We start from the raw sequence: 12,678 nt of genomic DNA on the forward strand, positions 1-12,678 counted from the left end.
TACATATGATTGTTTTATGGACAGGGGGATGTGGTGATCCCCTCCCCCAGTTCCACACATAGAAAACATAAATAGACAAAAAACCCATTGGAAAATAAAAAAGTGGAAAAAAAAGGATTTTAAAAAGAAACCCATGTAGCAAATATATGTTAACCCATATACAACATGTAGCCACGAACCCAATGTCGGTAGAGTGTCACTAAACAGAGTGATAACATTAATGAATGCGTCGTCCATTTTGGGGGCTCCCTCCTGTATCCCCACTCCTGATTTGCAGCACCGATTCTGCATCCCTCCCTCCCTCACTACTTACCTGTAACAGCCCATAAGCCTATCTGATCACAGTCTGTAGTCTGCTTCCGTGAAACCTACTGAGCGGCGCACTCCATCATGCTGTCTTTTATGCGTCAGGGATTCAGGGTCATAATAAGCACTCTAGGTTACAAACTTAGAAAGAGCATTGACCTAGTTCCCATACATTTGAAATATGTATCAGAGGCTTGTCATTTACCTTGACAATAAAGGATGCTCACTCCTACACCCTACCAACGACATCCCTCCAAAACATCCTGCTACCTCCTCTCTATTGTCTTTCTACCTCCTGTCTATAGAGAACCTTCCAGCTACCATTGACTCATGCTACCCAAAAGGATATCCTGAGGACCCATGTCTCCCCAATCTTTACAAATTAATCATGAAAGCTTCAGACCTGGTGCCCATCTTCCTATCCTATTCATCCTCAATGACCCCGTCAGCACCGGAAGAGTCCAGCTGAGTTGAAATCTGCATACAATAGACTTTTCCTTAAAAAGCCAGAGCTGACCCATGTGTCCCAACCAGCTATTGCTCCACCTCATGCCTTTCATCTCAAATCTTCTGGAGAAATTGATATATATTATCAACTCCGGGATTTAATCGAAATAAACTGACTCCTGAATGAAGTACAGCATGGATGTAGGCCTTATAGGAGTACAGAATAGGAGTACAGAATCGGTTTTTAGATACAATTTGAAACAATACAGATAAAACTCAGGGAGTGCACTCATCCTGTTAGATATCTCACCCACTTTGACAGCATCAGTCACAAGAACCTCCTGAAAAGAATGGAAGTTATTGTTATTAAAGAAACAGCTCTACATTGGATCACCTCCTTAATGGGTAAAACAGGAACCACTACCTTGTCCCCCTGCGATTCCCAGCCTCACCCACTTACCTCCAGAGTACCTCAAGCACCCAAACTCTCACCTCTACTTTTCAATGTCTACATGACACCCCTGATAGACATCATCAATAAATCTGGTATCTCCTAATAGAACTAGTGGGATGTCATACATATAATCTAAACAATTGTGAACCACCCATCACCAAATGCCCCAGACATTAAAAACTGCCTTGCACAGGTGGATGCATAGATGACAGCAACAAACAGACCAAAACTCAACCCAAAAAAAAACGAAATTATGCTCTGTAATCCTACAGGTTCTAATAGCACAATCACTTGGCCTGATGAGATGGGCCCTTTCCCAAACTCATCATCCGCAGTAAGAAATCTTGGAACAATGGACAACAATCTCACTCTTGATCCACACGTCAAATGCTTCATCAGAAGCTGTTTCGCCCAGCTCTGCATGCTACGCCGCATCTTACCTTAGTTAACATTCACCCACAGGACCATGGCCATCATTTCTCTAATACTATTCAAAGTAGACTATACAACCAGCCTCTAGCTCAGACCCACACACGAGCAATTTACATCACTCTTGGCACTACCATCTGTAGGAAATCAATTTGATTCATGGAAAGTCTGCTGCGTGACACTGGTCCGCACCTTAATCTCAGTGAAATGCACAACCAAGAACTAGGAAGCATCAACATCCTTATTCCCCCACCCTCATCCCTCTCTGCCTGGAACACCCTCAAATAACCCCTCAATACTAAAATTGTGCATCCTTACACCTCCCACACTCCTTCAGATGACCACCAGGTCTGGTGCACTTAACAAATTCAGAAGCTATCCATCTTTTATCAAAAACCACTCCACAATCCATGGGCTGCCCCTATGGCTTACCTGCCCCATTGGTACCAACCACAAACAATGTAGAGATGTTCATATAGGCACACAGTTAATGGGTACTCCCGACCTGCATCCATCAACACCAAAGGTTTCTGCATCTGCCTTCCTGCTATCCGACTAACACACCCTGCCCTTATTTCTTACAATGCCATGTGCAACGAGGCCAATATTATTGACAGACGTGCGCTATATAAGAACACTTTACATTACATAACAAGCTGACTTCTGTAACAATCAAATGTAACTATTGAATAGAACACACAAGATGTATTTCGATGAGAGGAACGTTGGGTTAAACCAATCAGTGACCTATGCAAGCTCTCTCAGCCAATTAGGTTTTAGAATTTTCATTTATGAACCAACAGAACAACCTTCAGTTTATCTTCTTTGTTAAGAATGGGTTTATCTGTGCTGATGTTTGGGATTCTGGTACGTGTGCCTGCTTAATGGCTGCAATCAGTGGTGAACTCAATAGTGATCTTGGATACTATTAAATGGATCACTCCATTTAATTCAAGGATTTCATTAATCCTATGTAACAGCTCATAAAATAGCTAGAAAATGTGCACTTTTGTTTTGTGTAACAATACCAGCTCTTGCTTGGTATAGAAGGCTCAGATGCACCCCATCTGAGTGCCAGTAGCAGATGGCAGTGGTTATGATTCATTCACATCCTTCCAGCCATCAGGCTTCATTGGTGCATTTGTCACCCCGAGCGAGCTGGGTATGTCCAGGCATTGGTCCCATGTGCTCTAAAGGATTAGCGTGATTACTTTTAATAGCAATTGTAAGCAGTGCTTGTAAAAGTAATGGCCCGAGCACCATTACTTTAACTCAATGGGGATCGCCATTAAAAAAATGGAACTTAACTGCTTTACAGTTTTCTTTGCAGAAATTGGTCATTGCATCCAGAGAGAAAAAATCACACAGAAGACCTTGTGCCCGATTCATGGAATGTTGTGCACAGTTCAAAGTGACAAGTGAATTTGCAGTACTAACACAAACCCTGATCCATAGAACTGTGCAAAGTGTATTTTTGCAGTACAAAGTCAGTGCAAAGTCATTTTGTAATGCAAAAATGACTTTGCACTGCAGAAATACACTTTGGACAGTTCCATGAATCGGGGTTTGTGTCGGCAGTGCAAAGTCACTTTTCAGCAGTGCAAAGTCACTTCGAACCGTGCAAAAAAATCCATGAATCGGGCTCCAGTGTCTTGAATAAAACCCTGAAATACATGAAGTATGTTCCTTACTAGTGGGTTATCACACCTTCTTGGTATTATGCTGGACAGATAGCACAGTGAGCTAAGCACTCGCCTCTGCTATCTGTGGGCACCCTGCTGTGGCAGGTACGAATCCTCGCAGATCAACTCAACCTTTCATCCTTCCGAGGTCGATAAAATGAGTACCACTCTGTGGGAAAATAATGTCTTCTGTTATTTGAGTGCTCTGAGACCTATGGATGCGTAGAGCTATATAGAAAATACATTATTATTACTGCTGAGATGGGCGGGGTGGACGTACTCTGAGACACTTTTAGTTCTATTCTGTAATAGTCTGGATTGGAATACAATATGTTTAATTATATAAAATGGCTGTATGTTTATCATTAAATGAGTATTAATTACTAAAGGAATGTGGTTTATTCATGTAAAAGAATGTTGGAGTAAAACAAATAGGACTCATTACAGCATAATTTATCCTGAGTTACATTTACGGTTTGTGTTTAAAGGTATGCTGTAGTGTCCCATGTATATCTCGGGTAACTGAGGCTCGTTCGTTAAAAGAAAGATATAGACCAGGGCGCGAAAAGCTAACCCTGCCTCTGGTTTCCTCTTATGTGTCTTCAAAAGAGCTTTCATAAACTGTTCCCCTTATGAATAATCTCTTACTCAAAATGGAGGAAACAGCATAATGATCCGGCCACATTTCCCTGTGGGAGGACTGCAGGTTGCCCGGCATATTTATTGCAACTAAAACCCTGTGGAGAGCCCAACAGCAATGCTTTATCTGTGTACTTGCCTCCAGGCATGGTGCTAGGACTTTTCCACCCCTGCAATTGAGATGGGCCCCCACACCTTGTGGCAGGCGGGTGGTGGGCCAGTGACTCCGAAAATTAAAGTTTAATAGATTCGCCGTGGCCATTTTGGATTTTGCCTTCCGACTTCTACCACTGGCTGACTCTGTGTTCTGCTGTGCAGAGGACAATACAACTGCTGGCTGACACTCTGCAGCCACGTAACACACCCTCCCTGCATTGCTTTATTTAAGACAAACATGTGCACACCATTAGCTCCACCTTAAGTTAGCCCCAGAATTTAAGGTGGAGCGAATGGTGTGCACGTGTTTGCTAAAGAGGCATTAGTGCTCACAAAGCAAAGACTGTGCCACTTTTTAAATGCATTTGCTGGCCCAAGTCAGACCCCTCTCAAAGGGAATCCATAATCACAGACACGTGTTATCCCACATCCAGATCTGTGGTGTGAGGCAGCGAATATGGTTGGACATGAATGCATTTCAATGTGGGGCTCGTGTTATACATCTTTAATGATGAAACCAGGAACATCACTGATTGGAATGTGTATTAGGAAACATATCCTCCAGTATAATGTATGCACCGCACAGCTGCCTCCCCAACCGGATCCCTTTTCATATGCTGCACTGCATTCATTCTTTTCATTCCGTATGTTATATCTTGTGCAATAAAATATGTGTCCCTGGCCTACAAAACTACACCCACTAAACCTGCGTGTGCCCCAAAAAAACATTTACCACTGTTCCACCTTTGCATTTGAAAACCTTTGACTCCCCCCCCTCCCCCTGCCCCACCCCCATGGCCGCCTCCCCGACCCCCACTTACTGTTCAGCAGATCAATGCACGTTTGCTCTTAGCACATGCAGGCAGGTTTTCTCAGCTTTAGGCAAGTGGGCCCCCGTGCATCATTTTGAAATGGGCTCCCACATATCTCATATCGGCCATGTGTTGATATGTGGTATTGGTTTCATTAATTGCAATCATTTATGATAGGAGAATACTCTCGCGCTCAGACGTTCACTTTAAGCTACTCGGGGTGGAACCCCATAAGAGTGTCTCCTGAATGGGGCAGCTGAGAGTAGCGTCCAAGGTTAGGTCACTTTGCTGCACGCGCGTGCAGTGTGTGGGTACAATCCGTGGATCCTTTCACTCGTGGAAAGTAATGCCCGTCCACCTCACTATACACAGCCGCAATCACTTGGAAAACAAGCATTGGCAAAGGTAGCTGATCTGGCTTTTTTACCCGGAGACAGGCTCCCCTTCCATATATGTTTAGCCTTATACTTAGAACATTTTTCTAAAAGTCAATGCTACCAGTGTTTTCCTTTTGTTAAAAATACAAAATAATAGCATGTTGGGACCAGTATTTATGTGTTCTGTACACATGAATACCAGCCTCTACCACGTAGACTTAGCAACCTATATCACAGGCAACCACAGCTGACTCCACTAAAGACTATTATTTGCTGGTCAATCCATTTGCGTCTGCAGCAGTAGAAGGTCAATTGTACTCTGAGCAAGAGACCCAATATGGGGAAATTAAATGAGTGTTCTGGACATTTAACTTTGACACAGTCAAGCCAATAACGCGGATTTTAATTGGACAGTGATGTATAACCATTGCGCATCCGTAGCTGAGACACCTCCTGAACACCAAGCTAAAGGCCCCAATTCTGCACTTTGTGCTCGGCTGCTGCATCACTTACACATCAAAGGGATCAAGAGGCACACTTGCTGGAAAGTTTGTTTTTCCCCAGGAGCAGTTTAGGAGGTGCAAATAACCCATTACTTTTCAGAAATACCTGTCCTCAATCCCACTAATGTGAAAGATAACACAGGATATCACATGGTTGTCTCTCCACAACTGCCTGAAAAAAAGTGGCAAGTTCACTTACTATGATATTTGTTTGGTTATTATTTTTTCTTTGCATATGATATTTAGGGCGTTGATATCCTCGCGTATAGCAAAACCGAAAGAAACAAGCCTAACCAACCTCTTACAGGTGTTGCTGATTTCCCACGGGTTCTATCTACTTCTTGTTTGCCACTGGGAGGTGTGTAGTCCTCTTGTGTTATCTCACGCTTCTTGTTTGCCACTGGGAGCTGTGTAGTCTGGTTGTGTCATCTCACGCTTCTTGTTTGCCACTGCGAGATGTGTAGTCCTGTTATGTCATTGTGACGAATCGGCTCCCGGGGCACCAATGGTCCACGGATGAATGCCGGTTTCTAAACCATCAATCAACACCACACCTCTAGTACAGTTAGTTGCAACACAGTTAAAATACAATTATTACCCAATGATAAAAGGGACTGTCCAGTCAAGGATGCATACAAATATCTAATTTATCATTACTGCAACAGACAGTTCTAGCACACTACAAATATGACCACCCTCTAAAGGAACACAGAGGACAGATAGTTTCACAAAGGAACAGGGATGCACTCTGGATACTCACAGGAAGGTAGTTGGTAAAGTAATCAGTCTTATAGTTCAAGGTTTTTTGGTTTCAGCACCAAGGGGGCAAAGGGTCCTAAGTGTCTTTTGGGGCCTTCAGAGAAAGCCCAGGGGGGAAGAACCACAACGTACCTGGTGCTGAAGAAGTTCTTGGTGCTTGACAGCGTTGAGGTGGTTCCAGTGCGCTTTGCAGCACTTGAGACAGAGTTAGTGGCAGGAGATAGCTGCAAGTACCAGGCAGCAGGCAGTTCGGAAACCGAGGCTGGTCGGACGTCTGCAGGATGTCTGGAATGCTGATCGAGGCGTCTTGCACACCTCTGGTGACTGTGACGTGACAACAGTCAGCGTTGCAGCCGGATGTAGTTCAAGGACTTGACTATCTCGAAAATGTACTTAAAAGATGGACGCTGGATGATGCTTGTGTGGCACTCCTCCTACCTTCTTCGCAGGGCTCATGTTCTGTCAAGGCAGACGGCACAAAGCTCAGGAGAGTGGTTGCAGGCAATGGCCTTATCCTTATTTCAGATACTCTCCGGCAGTTCCCACTTAGGTAGCTTGCTGGCAGAACCTAGCAGGGCATGCTGTGTGCTGGCTGGGTACCAGTTCTGGAGCTGCTGGTATCTCCCTCTGTTCCCTAGGAGATGTTTAGGGGTGGGCGGATCTTGCTGCACTCATGGAACTCCTGGCCTTCCTTCACTGGTGGAAGATGTAAGGTCGATTGTACCTTCAGCTTGGGTCCACATGAGTCCTTCTCCTTACTCCTTTTGGAAGTCTTCAGATGATCTGCTACGCGAGGGGTTCAGCCCTCTTTTAAAGCCAAATGGGCCCCAGTGCTCGGTGCATGCTAAGCCTACCTTAATTAACCAATCCTGGGTCCCCAACAACAATCTTCTGTTATGCATGAGGTCAGGACCAGAGTACTTTGCAACAGGTCAGACAACGGAGTGATAACATATACCTAAGTCCGACCCATCTCCCAGTTTGTTGTAGATCAAGGTGATCTCTGGTTAACTGAGCCCTCTGTGACTCTTGATTAAAGCGCAGGGTTCCCTTGAAGTTTGTTCCGGGAGCAGACTTCCTGTCTCCCCCAAATCACATACTTCTCCCCTCTGAAAGGGGTGAGCTCTGCAGGGGTTTGCCTATGGTAAATAGTGGGCACAGACATGCATTTCACAGCCTTTCATACAGATGGGTGGGAACTAGCTTCAGGTTGACACATTGCATACCAATGGGTTGTTAGCCCCGCCTTTCCTGTTGTCTATTCCAGCAACCAGGCTTGCTTCAGTTATCTCTCATTAGTATGCACTGCCACAAACTGGAGGACAAAAGTAATGCAGATCCATGGAGCCTTTGATATTTAAATTAGACTGTTAATGGCTGGAGGAAGGTGTTCCTTCCCCCTTCTGGGGAGGCTTTGATGTACACCTGTCACGTTTTGTGTGGGAAGCAGAAGAAATGAGTGCGGAATGGCCGCACACATTTCTCGGAGGTTGATCTCCCGTCATTCATTTTCATTATTAAAAAATCAAAAAAGCCCAGGCGAGCGCACTCTCCCCGTGTGGATGGTCGAATTTCTCACAGTCATCTCATGTTTCGTGTTTGCCACTGGGAGGTGTGTAGTCATGTTGTGTCATCTCATGCATGTTTCTTGTGCAGCACTCCCTGCAACCTTTTGTTCTCACACTCCACGGTGCTAAGAGGGACCGTCCTTGTTATTAGGACTTGAGCCCCCATTATCATGGCATATTGCTCACCCTCCGACGCCTCAGAATTGTTCCATTCAGGTTACACATTTTGTTTCACTGGACCTCTTGCAACGTAAAAACGAGAGAAAAAGTGAAAAAAATAAGAAAAAACAGTAGGCAAATAAGATCAGCGCCCTGGATTGCAGGGCATCGCTTGCAGAGGTTTTACAATATTATTATTCTCATCAGCCGAAAGCACGGAAGTAATTAAGTGAGGAAAAAGTCCTCACATTATGTAAAATGATTACCGCCTTTGAGCTATAATAAACAGTGATGTTCTCGCGGTGCAGGAGAACAAATGAGGAAGGCCTGCTTCCTGTGTGCAGCCCGGGTCATTACCAGTTCCTGCCCACTCCTCCCACCAGTGCAGCAATGACTCCATTAATGGGGCGCCCGTGTGGACCAGCGCGCACTCTGGAGAGGAAATGGAACGAATGACCAGGTAAACATGTAGGCCATGAGCCAGGATGCCCCTCGCACCAACAAACCAACATTTCACCTCTTGCCATTGCCAGGGTGTTAACGGGTTGCGTCATTTCTGTACCTTACAGAGCTGAACAGACAGCACGCGTCCGCGGGCTTCTGAACTGGAAGGGGCAAAGTGTGTGCAGGATCCTCTCATCCCGAGCACTTTTAGTTGACAGTGGCAATCGTGAAAGAAAGGGAAGCTTTGTTCACAGTGATATGTAGGAACAATGACAAGAGGTTCAACCCTAGCAGGAGAGGAGTCGCCTGAGGTGCAAGCATCCCATGTCTAGTAGTAAAATACAGACTGCAGAACAATGCCCACTGTCAAACCAAACCAGCGTGATGTTACCAGAGGGTTCAATTCTAAAGAAGAATTTAGCTACTTCTGCTCATTATTTCCACAAGTGGAAATTCCCACCAATGCTCGCTTCTGGATCCATCTGACGTAGGAGTTTTTAGATCTCTACTCGCAAACTGGACTCCACATGACCAGCAGAGCAATGAGGGGGATTCTTCAGGTAAATGAAAAATAGCCTCTGCAAGTTGTAATTCAAGACAAAGACACCAATTGTCCGTGGTGGAGGGCCAAGGGGCGATCCACAGGACTAAGAACTGCATTGGCCACATTCGCGTATTGTGTGCGTCTTTCTGTATCCAGAGTAGGCCAATGCCAATGGATACACACAGCATGAAATGTTGTGAGTACATGCTCTGCACAGTAGTGTGTCCAATCTATTTTGACTTGGGTTGCCCAATTATGGCACTGACTTATGCAAAGCAAGGGTGGCAGGAAGTAGGAGCGCACCCACACATAATGATCATAGTTTAGGATAATGGAGAGGCCAAGCAGATTCCAGGGGTGGCACGTGCCTCCCCAGGCCACTCCCTGGACACGCCCCTAGCTCTGTGAGGCCCATCTGTGAGACAGGGTGGAGCATGGGCGCCATGCCCATCCGCCGTCGCTGTATCAGCCGGAGAGGGTCACGGAGCCCTTGCTCATCCATCGTTGGCACCACCTTCGCTACGAAAAGGAACAAATCCACAAAAGTGAAGAGTGCGGCCTCCCAGTGTACAGCAGTGGCACTGGAGGGTGGACTATGGCTGGAAACGCCGGCCAGACCCCTGGGAAAGCTACTATGTCATTGTTTCTGCCAATTCTTGCTATGTGGCAGCCACAGCATGACTCCATTGGAAACACGTTGAATGGTCCCCAGGATTGCAGCCAGGAGAATGATGCCCGTGCTGGGGTCAAACGTTCATGCAATGTCAGCAAAAGTCAACACTTGTTTAAAGGTATGTTTTGATGTGAGGCTTTCATTTTGTAATTGATTTTGAGTGTTTTGTTCGTTGTGATCTACAGATCTCCTTCCAGTCACAGTCCAGTCACAGTGAACTGTGCATGGCAAGCAGAGAGTGAACATCCAATGCAACTCAAATACTGTAGATAATGTATGGTTGTTTTTTTTTTTAATTTACATAGCCATAATGCAGACAAGCATGGTGGGAGAAATGCCATTGTTAGCCAAGCCAATGTGGTTGCTTTGCAAGGCATGCACTATTGTTGCTCCGATGTACCTCTGACGTGCATCTGAGGCACGATTACAGAAACTTTGTGCTGGGGCAAGTGCTGTTTTGCACAGGATTAGCACTAGGTGAAAGTTTGCCCAGGTGCAAAAAAAAAGCCGATTATTTAAATGCATTTTTGCACCAGGACAAAGATTGCCCTAGCGATATCAGGGAATGGTATGGGCAGGAGGGCAAGCTTTGCCCGCATGCAGAAATGCACTGAAAGGATGTGATTATTTTTTCACTGAGATAAGTTTTGCCTTAGTGCTAATACCATTCAAAATTGCACTTGCACCAGCACAACGTTTCTGTAATCGTTCCACTGGTTGTTGTTAGTATATAGGTGTCTTGGAATGCCCAGTGCTTTAAGTGGGAGTCAGAATCAAGGGGTGGAGCTCTAGTTGGCATGTGTGGCCTAAGTACGGGTGGGTGGGGAAGTGGGACCCAAGCAGGAGAGCTGCGGTGCACTGGTAATATGACTTTGGTGCCCCCAGCCTTGCTGGCTGCCTGTTTGGGAGGTTGGGGGGGATCAGAACCTGTGATTAAGAAACAAAAGGAGAGGTCAGGCGCACCAAAGCTATGATACCAGTGCACCCCAGATCTCATTTTGTTTGTTAATAAGAGGAGCCAAACCCCAGCAGGCAGCCCTTTAATTCAATAGAATGAAACAGAAAAAGAGCTGGGGTGCCTGGCCTCTCCTTTTGTTTCTTAATGAGAGACGCTGACTCCCAACAGGCAGCCCATTTAGCCAGGGCCGCACATGGTTAAAGGATGCCTTCAGGTGTTGGCACTTCTGATTGGGAAAAAGGAGTGGCATTATTGCCTCACTTCTTCAGTGAGCCAAGAAACTCCTGAATCACTCCCTGTCCTGAAGAAGAATGGCGCTTGCGACTTCAATTGTGAGGGAAACACTGTGTATTTCACCAATAACCACAGGGATGGCTATGGTACACAGTTGTCTCGCTCTGTCAGAAAGTAAGTGCACTGTCAAACTTAAAGGGAAGCCCCATTAGCACCTGAACTCAGGCAGCAGTCAGTCAGGTTGCTTAGAAGGCAGTCATGAATCACTAGTATAAGCCCATATTCAAAGAAAGATTATGGTCGTTTATGCTTCACCACACCCCTGGCTCCTTCCTACATTGCTTCCTTGATGCCCTTACCGGGCTTCTTGCCCCCATTACTTCCTCTGAACCCACCCCCAATCCTCCACTGCCTTCCATACAATGTTACTACTCGTAACCTCTTCCTGGGCTGCTGCAGAAATAGAAAAGGGACTCTGTCAGAGATCCTGTTTCTATTTCTTGATGGCCATCTTTGTTTGAAGTTTCTTTCAATGGGAATTCAGTGTAGGTGTGCTCGTACAAAGCCATTTTCTCATAAAAAGGGGTGTTAGCATCCTTGGATTTTGGTATGGGATACTCATTTCATAAATAGCTCCAGTGATTTATACAATGTTATATGAGGTCATAGGAGGTATGAGGTCTTGGGAGGATAGCTCAGGGGCAACCTGCTCGCCTTTGGAAGGAAGACGACACGGAGTGACACAGGTTCGTCCCTGGGTCCACGCTTAGAATCCTCTGGGTATTCAGCACATTATAAATAACCTATCATATAATATATATATATATATATATTTTTTTTTTTTACTAATTCATACAAACACCTTGTTTTAGGTACAGCACAGAAATCCTAAGTATTAGTCTTGAAAAAGAGAAAGATTCATGAAAAAAGAGAAAGATGTTTTAATCAAAGCAAATGACTAAGGGAATTACCACCACTTTTCCCACTGTGCCATACTAAGAGCTTGGCCCTGGAGTGGGGGAGTTACCTCCAGCATCATGTTGGAAGTAAATTCTCCTTGGTTCTGCCAAAAAATCGGCAAAATCACCGGATTTAAAGTGATAGTAATTCTTCCAAAATCACCAATGGAGTTCTATGGACTCCAAATTAATGGAAATTACACCGCCACCGGACCAAGTGGCGGTAGCGATAATTTACTACCGGAATACTGCCCAACTAATAATGAGACCGTAAGTCCCTTACAGCACCCATCAGCACTGCCTTCTCATTTGTCCTCCCTGCTTCAGAATATCAGGGATTTGGTTGCTGGAGAGGGAGGGCTGAGCGCCTTCAGGTGTTAGCTTCCCTGCTTGTTATGCTCTATCTGTGGGTCTTAACATTAGGGCAATGTTAGCCCACCATTGTTTCTGGCACTCTAGGCCATCACGTGTAAGAGAACACACTATCACACTAAGCACTCCTGGATATAATGATAATGATGTGTTCTTTATATAGCGCCTTAATCCAAAGCGCTTTACAGAGCACATATTTACAT

General features: G+C 45.2%; 1 protein-coding gene across 9 annotated transcripts in view; it reads left to right on the top strand.

Annotated features, from left to right (window-relative positions):
- Positions 1–12,678, top strand: part of LINGO2 (leucine rich repeat and Ig domain containing 2) — a 5,916,036-nt gene that overhangs the window by 5,677,714 nt on the left and 225,644 nt on the right. The window lies entirely within an intron of this gene.

The sequence above is a fragment of the Ambystoma mexicanum genome, chromosome 6q, assembly GCF_040938575.1.
Source record: "Ambystoma mexicanum isolate Mex_15411 chromosome 6q, UKY_AmexF1_1, whole genome shotgun sequence".
Lineage (NCBI taxonomy): Eukaryota > Metazoa > Chordata > Amphibia > Caudata > Ambystomatidae > Ambystoma > Ambystoma mexicanum.